The 17,427-nt window shown below is 38.3% G+C and overlaps 1 long non-coding RNA gene across 1 annotated transcript in view; it reads left to right on the forward strand.

Moving 5' to 3' along the window:
- The first annotated feature begins 220 nt into the window (after positions 1-220).
- The window catches only part of LOC140498469 (uncharacterized), a 48,664-nt gene continuing 31,457 nt past the window's right edge, over positions 221-17,427 (forward strand). Inside the window, exons 1-2 of the long non-coding RNA XR_011965102.1 lie at positions 221-1,226; positions 12,110-12,161. This is a non-coding gene — a long non-coding RNA (uncharacterized lncRNA). The remainder of the gene's footprint in view (positions 1,227-12,109; positions 12,162-17,427) is intronic.

Raw genomic sequence — 17,427 nt, forward strand, 5'->3', positions numbered from 1 at the left:
CCATACTTCCCATTTTACTATGAGTGATTATTGAAAATCTTCAAGACCAGTCCTCCTGCCTCCCTAAACTTTGTGCCTCTGGAGGAACCAGCTAGAAAATGGAGATTTCAAGTATTCTTTCAAGTTATTTTAGATTAATCAGTTGCCTAGCACACAATTGTCACCCAAAGAGCTCAAAGTTCTGAGCGGAATACTGGAAAGTCCAGAGAATCCTCAGAAAATGAAAATTAGATCTTTGAAAGGGAACTGAAAAGTTTCTAATCTGCCCAGGGCCAAGTTCAGGATCCTGGGTCTCTTCAGAAATAGGAATGACTTAGGTAACCCCTCTAGCTATCTACGAAGCTTCATTCTCTCAACTCCTTTTGGCTGTTTTGGTAGCATTTGTTGTTGGAGTTGGGGTTGGGGGGAGAAAAAGGAGGAATGCTTGAGAGGACAGAGAAAATAGAAGAAAAAAGAAACTATAAGTCCATGAACTCTTGACTTAGCAAGTAAACAAGAAATCATTATAGCTCTGGTTGTGTTTTCCAATGAGCTCATTTTCACCTCTATTTCTGGGTTGATTTTGTCACTTTTGAACCTTATTTTGAATAAAGATGTTTCTTTTTTTGGATCAGATAGAGATGGAAATTGGGTAGACTGAACAGGCAGCCTGTGCTACAGGCAGTTTTGCTTTTTCCCAAGCTCCAGCACCAGCAGAGAATCAATATGCATGCTTTCTTTGGGTCTTTCAACCTGGTTTTATCTGTAAGAATGAGAAGGAGGTGAAAAGTGCTAGGAACAAGGAAGAGGCAATGATTCCATTGAACCCTCATACCCAGGGCAAGCTGAAGAGCTGTGTTAAACGTCTAAAGAAGGCAGAGCTGACCCTCAGTAAGAAGAAAGGTCAGCCCTTGCCTCCTAGTAGTACTGAGGCTGAGGAGGAGGGAAGAGAGGATCATATATCACTCAGGGGACTCAGTAGGAAGCAAGTAATGACCTCTGGGTGAGTAAATACAAAAGATGTTGATTCCAAAACAAAGTTGCTGTCCATGAGCACGTAAGGTGAACTGATGAGATATCAGAAAGGAGTCCAGCAGGAAATAGAGACAGACTTGTCTCCTGTAGAACTTCCTCTGGGTCTGAAGATCCGGTACAAGAGGAAGTACAGTAAGAAGTGATAGAATTTCGGTGATGAGCGATGAAGACTGCTCTACTCTTTGTGCCTTGTATGGATTCTGAATAATCAGGTTGGTGGTTTGGAGTATTTTGTCACTGGCTGGGGTAGGGGAGGTGAATAAATTTAAATTTTTAAAAATGGCAAGGTTTATTTGCTTGGCTTGTAACAAGGGAGAAAGTCAACAAAGTGACACACTCCCTTAAATCCTTTTCAAGCAGTATCTGCAAAGAGAGAATGCTTTATAAAATATGTTGAGGGCCTTTCTATAGTGAGCAAAATTTAGCATTCAGACTCCTTGTTACAAGTCCCATTTTGATCTTTTTTTAATTGCCAGTGGAAAAGTAATGAAGAAAAATTCCAATTTAGCTGTGAAAATCCTGCAAGTGATAAAAAAGCAGGATGACAGCTGCACTGGAAGCAGCCCTATCTTTCCTACCACTTTAAGTCTAACTATAACTAATAATGGTGTTGAGTGATCCTTTGAACTTTACTGGTGCCTTTTATCTGGAGAGTTCAAAGCCCTTTTATAAACAATAAATAATTATGACTCACAAAAATGCCCAAGATAGGAACATTAGTATTATACTGTACCCATTTTATAGCTGAATAATGGATAATCTGAAGACTTGAAAAAGATTCTACCAAATCAATTTACTCTCTGTGTTTCTTGTTAGAATGATCTCTTTTGCATCTATGACTTCTGACAAATTCTGCTCACTCCCTCCTCTTCTCTCTCATATTCCCTGCCCCTATTTCCAAGTCTCATTTTTTTTTCATTTTTTTAACCCACAAAACTCATCTTTTCCAGATGGAAATCCTTCCCAAATAAACTCCCACCACCCCCTGATATTTCCTCTATTCAGTCTTCCTTTGGTACTTCTATAAATAGTTTGTATGATGCTTGGTGAGAATTCCAAAATCTTATATCTAAGTTCCATTTTGTACTAGACTGAATGATTCTTGAAGACAGGGGCTAAGGTTTCTCTTTCATTTCAATCACTCAGCAAGTATTCATTCTGATTTGGGATGTCAGTGATGTGTTAGGAGCTGATGGAGACAGAAGTATAAAATGCAGTCCTTGTTCCCAAGGAGCTCATTTTCTTTTATTTTCACACGTGTGGTTTGTCTCATGAAATTTGCTTTGTGGGGGCAGAGGAAGAGGTTGATCTCTGAAGCAGAACAATAATCACAAGTGCCAAGTAATTTGGTATAACTGCTGAGGGGAAGTCGAGGAGAGGAACAGCTGAAGTCAGGGAAGATTGTAGCAGAGATTTCAATGAAAGTTTCCTGGAAGGGATGAGTTTCTAGTTGGGTTTGGACAAGGACTGTTAGAAAAGGATAGAGCTCAATCCAGTAGGAAAGACATAATTAGCATATATAGACCTTTGCTGAATAATAAAAGTTTCTAATTAACTACTCATCTCTCTGGTGCACTGTATATGAAGAAAAGGAGAGTTTGTGCGGGGTAGGGTAGTAGGCAATGAGAACTAGATTGCTCAGAGAAGACTTCATCACGGGATTGGGATTTGGTCTGAGACTTGCAGAATAGATCACATTTGAAATAGGTGGAAGAATTTAGGGGGAATTCCAGATGAGGGGAACATCCACATCATATATAAGAGTGAGTATATCATGGGATTTTGATGGAGAGGGCACTGAGGAGATGACCAGGCAAACACTATATCTCCTCATAATATTCAGTATAGGTATTGGCATATGATAGATTTTGATTGAAAATTATATTCACTGAATAATAAAGTTGGAATGATTTTCAGTATAGTCCTCCTATAACTATAAGAATTTAATGGTGTAGGAACTTTCATTTAGGTAGTCCTTTGAGGTTTATAAAGCAGTTTCCTCATAACAATTCCATGAGATAAATAGTAGAAATATCATAAGTATTTTACACATGATGAAACTGAGGTCTTCAAAGGGTCACATCCAGAGTTCTTGGTCCAAATCCATTGATCTTTCTACTACATGCCACACAATCTCCAAAGCTGTCTTCCTCTTCCTGCTGCATGACTCTTCTTGTTCTTGTAAGAAGATTGAAGTTAACTATTTTAGTCAAGTTCTTTATCCTCATTTTCTTTTATTTTCACACGTGTGGTTTGTCTCATGAAATTTGCTTTGTGGGGGCAGAGGAAGAGGTTGATCTCTGAAGCAGAACAATAATCACAAGTGCCAAGTAATTTGGTATAACTGCTGAGAGGAAGTCGAGGAGAGGAACAGCTGAAGTCAGGGAAGATTGTAGCAGAGATTTCAATGAAAGTTTCCTGGAAGGGATGAGTTTCTAGTTGGGTTTGGACAAGGACTGTTAGAAAAGGATAGAGCAAGACACAAGGGAGGAGGAAAGACCAGTTAGTTATAATATTAATAACATCTTACATTTGTATAACGGTTTATAGTTTACTAAATGCGTAATTTCTATCACTGTATTAGTCTTCACAACAAACTTTTCATATAGGAAGGACAGGCTTTTTTTTTAATTCTCATTTTATATATCAGGAAAGGGGGACACAGACATCTTAGTGATTTACCCAAGTCTGGGTGTGCATAAATCTTGGGTTAAGATTTAGGTCTCTGAGCTCCCAGTTCAGTGTATTTTCAGCTATATCAAGTAGACAGAGTTTTTGGAACAGGAGTATTTCTATAGTTTATTTTAAGAGAGAAGAACAGACTTTCAGCATCTTGGTATATTAGAAAGAGCACTGCACTATAGTTAAGAGAACTAGATTCTAGTATGGGCTATGGGAATCCAGAAGTGAGATCCACAAGAGATAACGTTGGGTGTTTTCTTTGTCCATCATCTGCCTGTTGGGATTATCTGGATGAACTGGCATTCTAAGAATGCTACCCCTGACAGGGAGGAAATTTAATGTTGTGACAGACACACAGTAGGTGTTCCATAAATATTTGTTGATAATGTTGATTCAGTACAAACTGGCTCACAGCAGGTCTACCATACCTAATTGCCTTGGAAAGAATTGGTAAGGGATTGAAAAAATCACATTGGTAATAGAATCACCATTTCCTTGCCCCATTCCCTTTAGGCCCAGAGAGACTCTGGTTCCTCAGTTACATTTCCAGTATTTTAAGAAGGGGGATAATTTTCACAGTTAGCAAGGACTGCCAGTGAGACTCCAATTTAATTCCAAGGAAAGAATGCTAGAATAGAATTTAAGAATATTAAGAAGGGATTTGGTTCTGACAGAAATATTAGCAGTAAAGGCCAGTATGAAGATTTTGGAGAAATTTAATTAAAATTTAATCTTCTTTCTAATTAAAGTTTCCTTTAATTAAACTTAAAATTAAATATGCTTTAATTGAATGAATTTAAAGAGTATTACCTTTTGAGTGTCAATCATTGTGAAGGGGAAAAATAGACTGCTTTGTCTAGTTTTAGAATGAGGTTTGCTGTCAATTTTTTAAAAGTAATAAACAACATTTAAATATACATCAACATTCTTGAATAATCAGCTCCCCCTCTGCCTGCTAGTAATTACTGTGGTCAAGAGGCATACCCTCTTCCCCCTTTGGGCTTATTCTTTCTGACATTATGGCAAAGTCAGACCCTTCTTATAAAGACAACACTTTGAGTACCCTATGAACTTTGGGTCCAAGAGGTTTGTTATCCCCGTTCCATTTCTCTGACACTTAGATGGTTCCCCCTGATCTACTTCTCTCTTGAAGAAGCACCCTAATTGATCAAACTGGTTTACTCATCGCTTCCTGAATATATTTTTACTTTCCGGCTTCCTTGGTTCATATTGTCTCCCATCCCCACAATGAAATGTTGCAGGGGGGGTTGGGGGAGGGATGTAAGAATATGAATAAATATGTGGCCACAGTAGTGAATGACATATACTGTAGAAACTCAAGAAATGTTTGTCATATTGAACTGAATGGCATGTGATTTATAACAACAACAACTGCTACTAGTAATACTGCTGCTGCTGCCGCCGCTGTTTCTAATGAAAGGGACTTTAGAACTCTAGGTTTTATTCCAGATGGAGACTAACAGACAAATTCCTGGGTAAATGCTCCTTTCATACTGGGGGGAGGGGAGGCAGGTACCTTTGTGAGTGGGAAATGTTTAGACAGCTTCTTATAAGAAGACATTACTGTCTGGTGTTAAGAGTTTACCAAAGAAGTACACTAGTTGCATATACATTTGTAACCCAGAGCTAGGTTGAGTAGCAGCCATCTCTACCAGTTCAGTGAGTACTTTAAGACACCCAAGCAAATGTTCATCCTGATCTGAAGGACCAGTTTTATCAGAGATAAAGAAATAAGTCCACCATCTGTCACAGTGTCTGAGATTTTGCCGTTATAGATCCATTTCTTTGGGTCTCAAAGATTTTTTTTCTGTGCTCTATAGAATGCCAACATTTTTAGAAGGAATAAGCTCATATCAGGCTATTTTTTAGAAGGCATTAATTGAAATCCAGTTGATAGCAAAACCTTGGGGATATGGAATGCAATGCAGATACCTGAGAGCTGGGGTGGGAGGAAAAGCCTGGTAGACTAGATGCAGGAGAAAGGAAAGAAACTCTAAAATGAGAAGGGAAGGAAAAGGAGTAATTCAAAAGAAAAGAAACAAGGATTTATTAATTACTATGTTCCACTGTACTTAGCCAGCTTCAGAATTTGTTGAGACCCAAACCTATTGCCTAGTCTACCACTTTTTATATACTTGTCATCTTACCTAATCAACTTATCCAGCTGCCCTCACATTCTCATGGCTGTCTTAGAGATAATTCCAATGACAGATTTGTAATCTAATTTAGAATCCCACCTTCTTGGCAATTTGGTTTTGGTGTTCTTAATCTGTATTTTATCTTGATCTAAGTTAACTGTCATTACTACCTAGAAGACCCTACACTTCTTCCTCTGACACATGGAATTAAAGTTGGAAATCTCTGAGGAGCGTTGCCTGTTTTAGATTACTTGAATGGCAATTAATGTCCTAAAACTACTCAATTTTAGTGGTAGTCATAGACTAGAAGTGGTGTAAGGAATTGAAGAGGATGTGGTCCAAGAAATAGTTATCAGAAATGGGCAAGAACAGAGACAGGGGTGGCTGTTTGCTTTTTGATGGGATTTCATTACAGAATGGGTTAAGGGGGAAAAAGAATTTGTGTATTAAGAACCTACTATATGCATTGTGCCAAGCACTTTATACATATTATCTCATTTGAGACTCACAACAGCTCTGTAAAATAAGTTCTATTAATACCCAATTTCATAGTTGAGGAAACTGAGGCAGACAGGTGTGAAATGACTTGCCCAGTGTCACATAACTAATAAATGTTTGAGGCTGGATTTGAACTCAAAACTTCCTGACTTCCAGTTTACCACTTAACTGCCTCCAGATAAAATGGAAAGATGATATATGGTGATTCTTTCAGGGGCTCAGAATCTTCCTCTAGAGTCTGTTTCCTTTAAATAAAATGCAGTGGTAGAGGTCAGAATCTTAATTAACTTCTAAATGGGTGTCAGATGCTTAGGGACCATAAACTGCAGAGTCAGAAGGGACTATGGCAAGCTTCTATTCCATCTCTCTTATTGTACAAATGAAGAAACTGTAACTCAAAGTGATTCAAAGAAATATCAGCTTTTTTAAAAAAGCAAAATCTGTATTCTTTTATATAAGTTCTATTCTCCTTGTTAACTATAATTTAAAATTATGAATATAATTTTCCCTCATTTATTTATTTCCACTAATGCTCCAGAAATCTTGTGATTTTTCTGTGTGCTTGTTACACATGGCAATAAAATTAATGTAGTTGTTTCCCTTAACAACAATTTATACTCTAAAAAGTCTTATCCTAACAACATCTTGTATTGGGCATGCTGTTTTCGATTGATATCAAGATAGAAGAATAATATTGTCCTTTTAATTTCTACTGCAGTCCGAAACAGGGCCCCTAAAACTTTTCAGGGGGAATTTATTTCCTTTCACTTTCCTCTTTGATGAATCATAAAGAACACTGGATAATTAGGAATAGAAGGAGTGAATTGTGGTTTTCTGGGATTTAAAACTGTTTGAATTATGTCAGGTCCAAGTGAAAACTTTAGAAATGAAAGTATAATTTTCATGATCAAAGATGCTTAATTCCTGGGTCTAGGCCTATCTACACACAACCAATTTGAATAAAAAAAGTTACTTTCATTTAAGTGATCAAGTTCATCAAAATACACAAAATTACATATCCTCAGATTTGCAACAGGTTATTAAAAATTGCTAGTTATTTGATAGAATACACCATCTTCTAAAAAAATTTGTGTTGGTAGTTAACAGCCTTATGAGAGTAAAAAGCAGTTCTCCTAAAGAGATGTAAAATCTCTTGATTAAAACAAATGAACAAAAAAGATGATTTGTGTAAGAGTACCTAGATGAAGGGAATTTTATCTCTTCTCTGCTGTTTCCATAAATGGAGTTGAAGCAACAAATGAAGTTAAATAAAACATAAAAAACAAAGTAATTAAAATGGCATAGCAGTCCAAAACACAAAAATTCATTATGAAAGAGGTGTTTTCCACTGAGGAAGTACTGACAACTCAATTCATTTAATCATAAGGCTAAAGAGACCTTAGGGATCATTTAGCCCAACTTTGTTTTACACACCCAGGATGGTTCAATTACTTGCCAATGTCATAAGGCGTTAGCAACTGGATTAAGGTTTAGGTCAGGTCAATTCATTTCTACATTATCTTCTATGCACCCAGCCCTTTATGTCCATCCTTGGGAGATACAGGATGAGTAGAAAATATAGTTTCTACCTTCAGGCAACTTAAAGTCTTGCTGGAGAGATAAGACATAGACACACATTAAATAATAACACAAGTTAAGCAACAGCACAGGAGATGTCATAAGGCATCAAATAACTCATTTTCAAATGAATACAGATCTGCTGTAGAGACCACTACCAGTGCTGTAGACATCCAGCTCTGTGACTCTGAGATGACTGATGACTTTATCAAAGAAATGTATTTTTAGAAGATGGCAGCAGGTAATATTTTGCCTCTCACAGGTTTCAGTAGTTCTCCATCACATGCAGAGCAGAATGCCTATCAAATTCCTTTTCTCAGATCAAAGTTGGAGAGTGACAGATGTCCAAACTGGGAAACTTGCCATTAGTGAGCATTGGGTAACTCTGGGTCCTTCAGTGGGTACATTACCATTTGCTCCTCTTATGTCTGGTGCTTCATCCAGTTTATTTGTCTGTGGCCTTGCTGCTATAGCTTTCACCTGTTCTCCACAGAGGCTATCCCACATTCTGATAGACTCATTGTTAGGGAGTTTTTTTTTACAATATAGCTTACACTTACTTTCTCTCGATCTTATTTTGTTGTTCCTACTAACATCCCCTTGGGTCACACAAAACTGTTTCTTATGTCCTTTGGCACTTAACAGCTTTCTGATATTTGCCAGTAGATATAATTTTTTTTATCATTCTCCTCTGTAGCTTAGCTCAGCTATTAGTATGTGTTTCTCCATTTTAAATACTGTGCCATTAGGCACTTATTTAAAGATCTGTTGTGTGCTGTGAGATGAAGGAGGGAGAGAGAGAAGAGCATGTTGATTTAGGAGACTGGGTTGCATGTCTAGAGGTGAATAACTTGTACTATCTGGTGAACTACCTGCCATGTTGCACAGGCGGTGAGGAGAGGAGAAATGTGGCAGGAGTCAACAAGAGACCAATTAAAGTCTAACCTTCTCACCACGAGTTGGTCCTTGCTGCCAGTATCTGGGCCACACAGGTAGCCTCTAACTATCTCTCAACTCAGACTGCTGGTTTAGAGACCTCTATTGCTGAGGAAGGTGAGGGTAAGAGGCTAGAGAGGAAAGCAACTGTTGGTGGGGAAAAGTGGTGACCAATGACCAAAGTTGGATGGCCTGACATCAGGACACTAGATGGTGAGTGTATTTGAAGCCTATTGGGAAAGAAGCAGGAGGGAAGGGGTAGAATGAGTGGGGCCCGGGACAATTGGACAGTGATAATTTACTTAAAAATGAGAGAGGAGGGACAGAGAGACAGACAGAAAGAGAGAAAGAGACAGAGAGAAAAGACCCTGCAAGGACAAGGAGAAAGAAGCAGAAGGGGAGGAAGGGGGGCATTCTCCATGGGATTTCTTTGACGTTTTGTGCAGCAGGACTGACAGGTCCCTGTCTTCAGGCTCTCTTTGTCCTCTGTAGTCTGTCAAAAAGTCAGCTAAGAGAAAATACGTTTCTGGGACAATAGTATTAATGATTTTAAGGACTTTCTCATTGAACTCAGCTTTCTTAACAAACTGGAATCAGAAATAATTAAATCAAAAAAAGAAAAACTCCTACTCTTCTGCCCTTCATGTAGTTCTGGCATTAGGTCATTGTGTGTGTGTGTGTGTATGCTCTCTGGTGCTTGCCTGTGTATATATGTGCATGTTCTTTTCACGGGTTGTTCATTTCTCAAAGGCAGCCCTGCTCAATGTTCCTGAACTTAATGGAAAGTTAAAAAACAACAGAGGGCACAGATAGCCCAAGGGGTCATGGGTGAGATATGCAAAATTCAGGGTTTTGTTTTCTGATAAAAGTTAATCCTTCCTCAACTACATTGAACAACATTGCATTTTCTTGGTTCTTGAAAATCAGCTTCCTAATGAAGGCTCAAGGTTTTATAGGGTCTAATTCTTTGGGACTCTAAAACCCCAAGCTCTAATCCTGACTCTCCTGACAATTTCTTAAGATCTGGGGCGAAGCTCTTAACCAGTTCACTTAATCTCTCTCATATGTAAAAATAAGTATCAGCACCAATTCTACCAACTCTCAAATTCCTGTTTGGCTCTTTTTTATCTCCAGCTCCATTGTTGTGGTCATAGACACAGATTAGGGAGTATGAGAGAATGTGACTGATGATAATGGGGGAAAAATAACAGCAGGAAATTATCTTTTAATACCTATTTATACCTATTAAACTATTGCTGAAGGTCTCTTAGCATCCTTCTCTCTCTCTCCGTCTCTGTCTCTGTCTCTCTCTGTCTCTGTCTCTCTCTCTCTGCCTCTCTCTCTCTGCCTCTCTCTCTCTCTCTCTGCAAACAGGGTTAAGTGACTTGCCCAGGGTCACACAGCTAGTAAATGCCTGAGGCTGAATTGGAATCCAGTTCTTTTTGATTTCAGTGTGGGTGCCCTATTCACTGAACCACCTAGTTGACCCCATATCTTTTTCTTGTAATCAGGATGACTTCACTGTCCAAACATACCATGTACCATGCCTTTTCTTCATGTTGCTCCCATCTGAATGCTTTCTGTTCCAAGTCTTACTTGGCTATTAAAGCCCTGCTCAAGCCCTACTTCCTCCAGGAAGCTTTCTTTGATTACTCTAGTTCTCATTGATCTCATATATTATTTGCTGCTAATTTGGTGTGCATTGGAAAATGCACTGGGCCTGCAATCAGAATTCCTGGGTCCAAACCTTGACTATAGCAATTTCTAGTTGAGTGACATAAAGGAACTCTGAAGGGATCATAGATTTAGAGCTAGAAGATACCTTGCAAGCCATCAGGTTCAATGACTTCAATTTACAAATAAGGAAACAGGACAAGAGAGGTTAAGGAACTTCTCCAGGACATGTAGATAGTGTGTGCATGAGGCAGGATTTGAATTCAAGTCTTTCTGACTTCAAGTATAGTATACTATGCACCATTCCTACTCGTTCCTTGGTCCAACTCAACAATTCTGCACTCTGTTTGCATCTGTAAAATGGGAATGATACTGGTACCAATTATTTCACAGAGTTGTTGTGAGGAAGATGCCTTGTAAAACTTATAGTGCTATTATTATCACTTCTCTGGCTATATTGTAAGATCTACAAGGTTAAGGTCTATGTTTTTTATTTCTTTTCTATTCTATACTTTGTCAATGGTGTAGTGCTGAATACATAGTGATATTAAAAAATGCCCACTAAATATTTTGATTAGCCATGATGTTTCCCTAGCAGCATTCCCTTACAATGTTCTTCCCTAGAAGCAGTGATGCCACAGATATCCAGTGAATTTTCTTTCCCTTGCTCCTCAGCTTTCTGTGTTGGCTTCATTTCTCTATATGGTATATTGGAAGAATCTTCGAACCAGGAGTCAAAACATTTGGGCTCCAAATGTAACATTAGGTAGTTTTAGGTATCCCAGTAGAATACCCAGGTAATTAATGAATTCTGTCCTTAGCCTTAAGGCCTTCCAGGGTGCATTGATAAGAAAAGGTGAGACCCATACCCAAAGGGGAGAGGAGAAGGTACCAAGATGGTGGAAGGGAAAAAGCCTGGAGGGGAGAGGGAGATGCTATGACTATCAAAACAATTGACAGTCAGTGAAGCAAACTGAAGAGTCACCTGATACCCATGTGGCAGACTTGTGGGTAAGGTTGACTATTTTAGGGCAATAATTAACTAGTGACGGAAATGCAGAGAAGAGGTTGGGGAGAAAGCTATGTAAGCCCCTCCCCTCTTTTGGACTAATCATTGGCATTCTGTATTCTGGCACACCCTCACCAGATGTCAAAGTTCTAAACAAATGTGAGTCACAAAATTATTGTTCCAGAGCTGGAAGGGACCATAGAAGTCAGGCTACTTCAACCTTCTCACTTTACAAATGAGGAAATTGAGACTCAGAAAGGTTAAACAACTTGTTCAAGGTATCACAAGTAATAAGTGGCAATCAGCTTCTGAACAAAGGTTCTTTGATCCCAAGTCTTCACTCTCTCCACTGTTCCATACTTCTATTATCATTTTCACCACTACCATCATCTTCAGAATCAGATAAACTGCTGATACCGCATAACCTCAGATAAATAACTTAATCTCTCTGAAGATTGGTAATTATATTGAAACAACGCAAGGGAGTTGGACTAGGTGATCTCTAAGGCTTGTCTTAGCTTTATAATTTGGTAATTATAATTTTAATTATATTTTTCAGGTAGAAGATTAAGGGATGAACCTTTGATTTCATGAATAAACTGAACTCCTGGGTAAGGAAATTCAGTCTATGATTCAATTCAATTCAATAAAGATTTATTAAGGACCTGCTATGTATCAGGCACCGTGCTAAGTACTGGATGACTAGAGACAATATCTTTTCTATAACTTATAGTCTTAGAAAGCTACCTACCTAGAGCACTGAAAGATGAAATAATTTGCTTCAAGTCAAGTAGGTAGTAAGGATGTAAGGCAAGATTTGGCTCTGGTTCTGGTGGCCTATCTGCTATACCACATTACTTCTCCATGTATAATTTTAAAATGGTAAATAGAATCTAATAAAATCACGATAGATCATTTTCTATCCAAATGTAGTATGAATGGCTCAGTTGATTACATACTTAACACAAAACAAGTCTGAAATTAGTCCCTAGTAAGGTCAGTTAGCTTTTCTCTTTGTTGAGTGTACTCTGGACATAGACTGTAGTCCTGATCTTAGGCAGGCAGCTCACAAATATATAACGTTGTTCTTTAGACTACTGAGTAAGAAAGTATAGTTGGTTAAAAGCAAACATAAACACATTTTTGTGAGGAAAACAAACTAACAAGCTCCTGAGATGTGTCCCTATAATTTTGCCTGACTTTGCATATCCATGACAAGCTACCCTGATTTGGTGTCTCTCTGGGATCTCCTTAAGGTTACCATTTCTCACAGGGATTTGCATTAGGACCCATTCATGACTGTCCTTTGTGATTCTTATCTGTCCTTGTTAAACCCAATGCAAGGGATTTAATCAATTTAACCAATATAAGGAAACTTCCTCTTGAAATTTTGAGATTGCATGCATTTTAATAAAATATGCTGGCCTTCCATTTTATCTGTTTTTTTTTGTTCACTTTCTGACAACAGCCAAGCAAAGAACAGGGAACTTATCATCAATAGGCTTCTTGGTGATGAATTCTTTGACCATAGCAGTCTGTAATGACCATGTCAAATAAATCAAGAAATTTCACAAAATATTCATGATCTCTAGTTTCTCCCTGAAGAAAAGTCCACTTTATTTTTTTGCACAAAGAGAAAAGGGAAAAAATATTCACTCTAATTTGACATCTTCATAGAACATGGGTATGTGAGAGAGAAATGAACAGCTGATTCTTGAATCACACATCTCATAGCAGGCGGTGGGGGTAGGTAAAAAGCCCTCTCCCCACCCATCTTTGCCCTTGCAGAGTAGGAGTTCTTGATGCAAGTTCTCAAAATCACTTCGATTCACCTTATGTGATGGGAAGGAGAAGCCACTTTTGAAGTGTAGTGATTGAAATGGAAATACATTCAAATAAATGGACTCCGGAGTTCCACTTTGTTCTAAATAACCTCTACTGTAAGTGATCAGCCTATTTGAAAGTATGATAGTTGGGCTATAGGGGCAATGCTGTATCTGATTTTATTTTTATCATTAGTATCTCTTTCCTCTTTAATTCAAACCTTATGGAATGGGGTCTTAGACTCAGGGCAGAACACTGGAGGAATCTGTTGGGCCTTCAAAGGACATTGTGAAGGTATTTTAGTGGGTTTTCAAATTCATTTCCCCCTTGGTTTATTATAGCCCTTTAAAGACAGGGGCTGGAAATTCATTGTATTATTTCCAGGGTGGCCAGAAACCAAGAAAAACTATTTGTATTGATATGAAAGATAAGAATATTTGACTTTTTGGTAAGGAAGGAAACATATTTGCTTAATGACCTGCACCATTAGCAAAATGGTAGATTCTCTGTAGTGAAAGTACTCACCTCAGTCTCATACTTCAGAGATGAGATATTATAATCAATTACATACATAAGTACTTACATGAGCCCAGCTGCAACCTACCTTTCCAGTCTCCCTCTCCTAAAACTGAACCCTTTGCTTTATTAGATTTAGTCCATTAACTCTTCCCCATGCTCATTTTCAACTCCCTCCCCATTCAAGGGTATATGCTCCCACCCAAAATTCTTTCCTGTTATATTTTCTCAGATCTAGCTCATGTTTTAGTTCCTCTTCCAGGGCTTCTGTGACCACTCCCAGCTATGTTATTCTCTTCTTCCTCTCAGCTTCCATTGTCCTTATTGTTGGTACCACTCATTAGACATTAACCATATACTGCCTAACATTACATAGCCCTTAATGTGTGTGTGTGTGTGTGTGTGTGTGTGTGCACGTGCGTGCACATTTTGTCTGCCCATCTCTTCAGCTTTTCAATGACACAGACTATGTCTCATATATCTTTGTATTTCCCATGTTGTAGTGGAGAAGATAGACTGATCAGGAAAGATATCAAGGTTGTAGCCACTTCTTTGTGTGTCAGAGTTTTTTCTCTTATCTCCATACGTCTCCAAGATGCATTTTAGGAACACACTTGTCCAGTTTATTCAAGTTTATTTATCGGACTTGGGAGAAACTGATTCATATTTTCTAAACTGCATTTTGTGTTCTCTCTTTCTGTCTCTGAGAGGTCTCTCTATATATCTCCAGCTGGAAAAAATACTTGGAAAAGCTGAATTATAATAAGAAGCTTGATAACTATACTGAATCAAAACAAGAGAGATGTCTAGTCATTCATGTGCTTCTGTCAACTGGTCCACACCAGATCTATTCTCTTTTAGTTGGAAATCTAGTACTTTTAAGTTTTTTCTTTCAGTTACCATTGGCTCTAATCTTTCTCTTAATACTCAGCTGGATATTTCCACCTGAGTTGGGTGTATTTCCATAGTTCTTGAATTTGGTTGCTGAGATACGTGACATTTATCCCCTAGAAGAGATTTGAGAATATTTCTTCCTTTAAGCATCACCTTTAAATTTCACATCTGAAGCTCAAAGACAGCATTACCTCACACTTCACAGTTTCTCTCTTCACTCCTGTTCTATAAGGAAACTCAGGCAAACTTTCTCCACAGGAAGAGGAGAGTGAGAGAGGTCAGTAAATCCAAGGAAATAGTTCCCACTGGAGGTTAAACTGAAATATCCGAATGGATCTATAATATCATCAGCTTAGATGTTCTCTCAAATAACGCAAATCATTACCCACCTATACCTTCCCATTCTATTTAATATTTGTCCATATACTCCCATATCTCAGGGGGCTCACTTAATATATTTGAAGCCTTCCTTGACTTCTACTGATTTGGAAGAATCTGAGGTGAGTTTGCCTACCTGTCCATCCTACTTTCCATTCAAGACTTCTGACTTATTTCACTATCACGTTTCCCTGATGACGTCTTCTATCTCTGTTCCTCATTTATTCCATATTGTAGTCTGTTCATCCCAACCATGAATGTCTGCATGATTCTCTATGCAGTATTTATTTGCAGTTCTTTGAATGTATATCTCATGGTCATACAACAACATTGGTAGGATATTGGTATTAAAAACATTGGCCTATATTGCTGAGAGGTGTTAGGGCTCATTAAAGGATGTTTTCAATTTTTGGGAAATTCTGTTCTCCTCTTATTTACTTCTGAGTCTAACAATGTCCATGTGTACCATCTGTCTCAAATAACCATACCAATAGTTAATTTAATTGTATGTCATTATTTGGACAATAGTTCTCTAAAAATAGTTATAGCAGGTAAAACAAATCTAAAGCAGGTTTAGATCAATAGGGCATTGAAAAAGCATTAAAAGGCATTTAGGAGATGTTCAGGTATGTTTCCAACATTTTGACGGCAGTATCATGGACAGCAACTTTCCCATTCACTGTCCTTTGGTGATTTGGGAGAGTAGACTGATGTTCTGATCAAGTATGGGAATGCATATGTTTTGAGTTTTTGTTGTTGTTGTTGTTGTTTGTTTGTTTTTAAAATAAACTTGATCCATAAAGTTCATCCTGGACAGAGTACTTTATCATAGACACAACATCTCTTCCCTTCCTTTCTGGTCAATTATCTACATAATTGCCCATGGTTTATTGTATTGTATTTGAAGGGTCACAAAATGAGCATAGCAGAGGATTAGCCGTATGATGGTGTGGAATTGTGGTGGTGGTGGAGAGTGGGGAGGAGTATCTACCTTGGGTAGGTGTTGGGTAGGATCAGTAACTGACACATGGGAGTCTTTTGTTGTTGGAAAGGCTCTATTTAGAAGTCAGAGGAATAATTGGTGAATGATTTCTCTAAAACTGGGAAAGAATTTAAAATGTAGAAGTGTCCAAGTTCTAGGAGCACAAAGAGAAGTCAAGGAAAAGAGAGTCCAGCCAGAGCTGACAGGCTCACATACCCATTAATAGCCTCAGCATGTGACAGAGGCAGACCTGGAGGCAACATTACCTCTGCCAAAACAACTTGCCTGAGGAAGCTGCCAAAGAGCAGATGATGTTGCTATAGGAAAAATATCATCGGCTGCCTGGCATCTGGCTCCCCAAAAAGAGAATCCACAGAGGAGTGAGAGAGAGATTGGAGCAGTGACAGATGATAGGGCTCTTTCCCCCATCCCTCTCCCTTTCATTTTTGATTGAGAGCAAAACATAAGTTCTGAAAAAATCTACAGGCATAGCCAACCCCTCACCAGTCAGTACAGAGGTCTTTCATTACTTTGAAATTTTGAACTGTACTGAATTTTCTACAAGGCATATATATTTGATTATCTTTTCTCAGCTTCCAAAAATACATCCCTTGTCTCTTTTTTTTATGCCAGTCAGACAGAAAGCATTCATTAAGCACCTACTATGTGCCAGGGACTGTGGTAAGCACTGGAGATATACATAAAGGCAAACAAATTAAACAAAACCAAACAAAATAGTCCCTGCTCTCAAGGAGTTCATGTCCTAAATCCCTAACTAGATGATAAATTCCTTAAGGACCAGAACTATATTGATTTTTTTTTCTAGGTGTGTTCTAAGATCAGGCAGATTTCTCAGATATTGGGATGAAAGTTTAATGTTAGCAAATTTTCTAAAACAATTTGTCTCTTGGTGTCTGTCTAGTTGATGTATAATGCTGTGCCCATTGTCTAATGTTGTTGCCCATAAGGGTCAGGATAGGTCATAGACTGGATCTCCTCCACATCATAGGTTGCTGAAGCTGGGTATCAGAGAAAAGTCAGAGCCCAAAGATCTAAATTTAGGGCAAGGCCAAAAATGACTGGTAAGTCATGCAAAATCAGGGATCAGAGGCATGTTACAGGGTGCATATCTGAAAAACAAAGGTCAACCAAGAATGGAGAAAATGCAGAGGGTTAAATACTCAATAGCCTAGGTATTATAGGATGCAAAGACATAGACAAAAAGCCGTGCCTTAAGGAGATTACATTCCACTGCAGGGAATATGTTTACACATGGCCAATAA

The sequence above is a fragment of the Notamacropus eugenii genome, chromosome 4, assembly GCF_028372415.1.
Source record: "Notamacropus eugenii isolate mMacEug1 chromosome 4, mMacEug1.pri_v2, whole genome shotgun sequence".
Lineage (NCBI taxonomy): Eukaryota > Metazoa > Chordata > Mammalia > Diprotodontia > Macropodidae > Notamacropus > Notamacropus eugenii.